The sequence below is a fragment of the Cygnus atratus genome, chromosome 2, assembly GCF_013377495.2.
Source record: "Cygnus atratus isolate AKBS03 ecotype Queensland, Australia chromosome 2, CAtr_DNAZoo_HiC_assembly, whole genome shotgun sequence".
In the NCBI taxonomy this organism is placed as follows: domain Eukaryota; kingdom Metazoa; phylum Chordata; class Aves; order Anseriformes; family Anatidae; genus Cygnus; species Cygnus atratus.
This window is the reverse complement of record NC_066363.1, coordinates 135,545,884-135,550,926: the sequence shown is the minus strand read 5'-3', so window position 1 is coordinate 135,550,926 and position 5,043 is coordinate 135,545,884. Positions and strand designations below refer to the sequence as shown.

Here is a 5,043-nt window from a genome sequence, read left to right as displayed (position 1 = left end):
TTTCCCTTTAAATGTAGATTTGGGAAAAATGAATTATCCTGATCTTATAATGACAATATTAGTGTCATGATGCAGAAAGTATCAAAGCATACAGGGATATACAGTTACTCTGTACAGAGAATGGTGTTTATTTTATTGTTAGCAATTACCAGATGTGAATCAAAGTCAGCATGATTTCTGGGCATAACAAAATTTACCACTTCAGTCCCTTCCAACACACCAGTAACTTCTGCAATTGAAACTTTAAAATTCTATTTCAGAATGTAAGCTACAGAGCTTACTTAAAATGTATAGATTTTAAAGCCAGTATTTAATCACATCCAGGTACTGTGGTCTGGTTAAAACCGTTCCCCCTCATCCTGTCATTATCTGATTGAGCAGAATCGCTCTTCATCTTTTTTATAAGTTCCCTTTAAGTACTGAAAGGCCACAATGAGGTCACCCTGGAGCCTTCTCTTCTTTAGGCTGAACATCCCCAGCTCTCTCAGCTTTTCTTCATAGGAGAGGTGCTCCAGCCCCTGGATTACGTTTGTGGCCCTCTTCTGGACCCATTCTAAGAGATCAATATCCTTCTTGTGCTGGGGGCACCAGACCTGGACACAGCACTCCAAGTGGTGCCTCACAAGGGCAAAGCAGAGGGGTTCAATCACCTCCCTCAACCTGCTGGCCATGCCTCTGTTGTTGCAGGCCAGGATGCAGTTAGCCTTCTGGGCTGCAAGCGCGTACTGCTGGCTCCTGTTGAGCTTTTCATCCACCAGAACCGCCAAGTCCTTCTCTGCAGGGCTGCTCTCAGTGAGTTCTTCTCCCAGTGAGTTCTTCTCCCAGTCTGTATTCATGTCTGGGATTGCCTTGGCCCTGATGCAGCACCCTGCACTTGGACTTCTTGAACCTCATTAGGTTCATGTGGGCCCAATTCTCAAGCTTGTCCGGATCCCTTTGGGTGGCATCTCTTACTTCTGTTCTACCAACTGCACCACTCAGCTTGGTGTCATCTGCAAACTTGCTGAGGGTGCACTCAATCCCACTGTCTCTGTCACTGATAAAGATATTAAACAGCACTGGTCCCAGGAGAGACCCCTGAGGGACACCGTTCATTACCAGCCTCCACTTGGACATAGAGCCATTGACCACCACTCTCTGGGTGTGACCTTCAAGCCAACTCCTTATCCACTGAATGGTCCACCCATCAAGTCTATCTCTCTCCTATCTGGAGACCAGGATGTCATGTGGGACCAGGTCAAAGGCCTTGCAGAAATCCAGGTAGATGACATTGGTCTGTTTTCCTTTGTCAACTGATGCAGTCGTAGAATGCCACCAGATTGGTCAGGCACAATTTACCCTTGGTAAAGCCATGCTGGCTGTCTCAGATCACCACTTTGTCTTGCATGTGCCTTGACATTGCTTCCAGGAGGGTCTGTTCCATAATCTTCCCAGGCACAGAGGTGAGACTTGCTGGTCTGTAGTTCCTCAGGTCCTCTTTTCTATCCTTTTTTAAAATGGAAGCAATGTTTCCCTTTTTCCAATCACCAGGGACTTCGCCTGTCTGCCGGGACTTTTCAAATATGATGGAGAGAGGCTTGGCAACTACACCAGCCAGTTCCTTCAGGACCCCGGGATTCATGTCATCAGGTCTCATAGACTTGCACCTGTTCAGATTCATCACGTGGTCTCAAACCTGCTCTTCACTTAGTGGGTGGGACGTTGCTCCCCCAGCCTCCACGTACCAGTTCAGGGAAACAAAAGACTTGGGAAGCCTGACTGTCAGTGAAGCCTGAGGCAAAGAAGTTGTTGCATACCTCAGCCTTCTCCATGTCATTACCAGTTCAAAAGTCATGTGGAGCCTTTTCAGCTCCAGCCGTAGTCGGCAGGATTCGAACCTGCGCGGGGACACCCCAATGGATTTCTAGTCCATCGCCTTAACCACTCGGCCACGACTACACACTGCTTGGTGATGACTACACAAATAAAATACAAAAACATGTGGCAAATAATATACAAAAACACTTGTGTTAAATACTATCAACTCAGGGCTGCAACTTCAAATTATTTTCCACTTTTTTTTTTTTTTTGGTCTAAAACATATCTTTTAAACTCATTTTCTTTATCAAAGGATGCAGAATACTTGACTGTTAACAACCTCTTGTGCTTCCACCCCTTTGAACTGTGGTGTGTTGCAAAATGTTGCACTATGTTTGTCTTTACTGGAGTCAAATCAGGGAGAGGAGAGGAGGAGAGGAGAGGGGAGGGGAGGGGAGGGGAGGAGAGGGGAGGAGAGGAGAGGGGAGGAGAGGAGAGGAGAGGAGAGGAGAGGAGAGGAGAGGAGAGGAGAGGAGAGGAGAGGAGAGGAGAGGAGAGGAGAGGAGAGGAGAGGAGAGGAGAGGAGAGGAGAGGAGAGGAGAGGAGAGGAGAGGAGAGGAGAGGAGGTCACTTGACCCTCAGCAGAAGGGAAATTTGCTTTGTCTCTATCTTCTCCGTGTCTTCATCTAGAAGTCCCAAATGACCGTGACCATCCCATTCATTTTTGTAAGAGTCTTGTCAGAGACCCATTACAGTCCTCAGTAGCTAAGAACTGGACTCATCCTCTTGTTACTGCTGTGTCTGCAAGCTTAGGGCACTGGACCAAGCTCGCTCCTTCACCTCATGAGTGTCCTCTCATACATCCACACTCCCATTCTGCTTCGCAGTTTGCTTGTCCCACCTGTGGGAAGCACTTGGAACCAAAGGAGGGTTTCCATTGTCACTTCCCAGGAATATTTAGTGCATTTTTAGGGGCATTATCTGACATTCCAGGCATAAACGTAAGATCAGACCTGTTCCTAAGGCCCTGTTGGCATCTATAACTACCCTAGTGACTACTACCACATGTGACACCCACTGAGTGAATTTATTGTAGCAATCACTTTGAACATATCTCAAGCATTTCATCATGATATTTTGCTGCTTGCAATGCCAGAGAGAGAACAACAGTATGAAATAAAATCCACAGAACTTCCCCTCTTATGAAATAGACATGGAAGAACAGAAAACAGACTGAATTTCTCCAGGGTAATTTTATGTAAAAGAAAGACCAGCAACATCCTTTAAGGCCTGAAATGTCAAGCTTGTAAAAATAGTATTCTTGGGAGTTGTATTTGATCATTTGTTAAATACTGTGATATAAAATGTAGAAATCCATGTGTAATGCTTCAAATCCCTAATCTGGTTTAAAAGGTCAGTTGAAGCCTAAAAGGACTTGACATTTTCCCTTTAAAAATCTGACTTTTTGACTCAGAGCTAACAACATTTGAGCCTGAATGACCTGAAGGATAAATACAAAAGCTGATTTCAATTGAACTATTTAGAAAGCAGGGGATCTTCTAATTTGTAAGATAGCATTCAGGGAGGTTTTTCCATTAAGAACTCAATCGACTGAAAAATGATTTCCTTGGGTATTCCACAATCTTTCAATGCTTGTGTAAATTTTACACAGGAGGGGGCAGTGAGTGAGGCTGAAGATGTATAACAATGCCAGAAGAGCAGAAAGGCCTTTTTGAAACAGAGGTAACTGGTATTTGCCTTAAAATGTAACCTTTCTGCCTCCTTCACTGCCTTGGAAGACCATGTCTGCTTCAAAATCTTGTGTTCAATGCAATCGAGGCTTGCTGGCCAGCACTAATATCTTTCTAATCATGATGGAAATCCCTTCCAGCAGCACACTTTTCCTCAGACATCACTTGGCTTGGAGTGTGCACAGCCTGGCTATTCAGTGGCTGTTCTCCTGGAAGCATGTAATAACCATCAGCCCAGCTATATGAGTGTGCTGTATGGGTGGGCTTTCTTATGGAGCCTCAGGAACTCTGCCCACACAGCTGCCGAACCTCCTCCTGGTTGCTTTTCGCCATCCTATCCAAAGCAATGATGGTGAAACTGGGGACACCTCATGGTGGGTGAGCCTCGCCCCTCAGGCCTCTCACGCTCATAGGTGTTGGCCCTACTACGCATATTTATAGAAGAGGCCCAGGAGCTTGTGCCCACAGTGTCCCTGGGGCAGGGGTGGGACATAGACTCATCATTCCTCCAGTCCCTACTCGCCCTGTACGTGGGCCCACCACCAGCTCCAGCAGTTGGGTAAGCAACGGGGCCGGGAACCACCACCAGGAGGTCAGGAGCCTCCATGGTGACATGGCAACACCTCACAAAGCCCCACAGAAGCTCCCCTTCAGTCGGGTGCCCCGTGCTGGCCCCTGCTCCCCCTACCATTCACCACATGGACCCTGTGATGTGGTGAGCAGGATTATTGGGTCATATCCACACTCACAGACCGAGTGTTTGCATCCCCACTGGCTGGAACAGAAATGTCGTCATTTTAACAGAGCGTTGCCCCGCTATCGATGTCTCCCGGCTTCCCCCGGTGTTTACTTTTGATAAATGCCTCAGCTTCGGCTCACATCCACCCAGCAGCTGGGGACTATTATACCGTGACAACCTTCTATTCCATTGTCACAGTGTCAGATGCCTGAAAAGGATAATAGGTAGATATTTCTGCTCTTTGGATGTTAAGAAATAAATGGCATTCCCATTCCTTATTTAGTTACTTCTTAATTTTAATGAATAGCTGTAGTGATAATTACCAGATTCCTATATTGATAAAAACTGGCACATTCTGCATGTTAATAATAGCACAAATTTGATATTTATGAACTGCTGTTCTTTTGCAAATATAGACATTTGGTAATCATCATTATGATGATAAAATTCATTAAAATTTGAGAAACAACCTATTATCCCTTCTGCCCATTATCTTTTAATTAAGTAACACAGAGAGATTTTATAAGACTTTCCTAGTCATAATGCAGAGTATTGTTTCTGTAATGGAGTCTCTATATATCAAAATACTTCCATTTCAGTTTTGATAGACAATATAAAAGACTGTTGGAAGATTGACAGTAGATTAATTCCAAAATATACTTCAGACTTAAAAGAAAAAAAAAATTAGCCAAACCTGATTCAGCAAGCACTTGGATCTTGTTTAGGCGTAGACTGGAGTTTGGATATAGAGTGGAA

General features: G+C 45.0%; 1 non-coding gene across 1 annotated transcript; it reads right to left on the bottom strand.

The window, feature by feature from the left end:
• Window positions 1-1,856: 1,856 nt before the first annotated feature.
• TRNAS-AGA (transfer RNA serine (anticodon AGA)) lies at window positions 1,857-1,938 on the bottom strand. Its single transcript has one exon. It is a non-coding gene; the product is annotated as a tRNA-Ser (tRNA).
• Window positions 1,939-5,043: the final 3,105 nt, after the last annotated feature.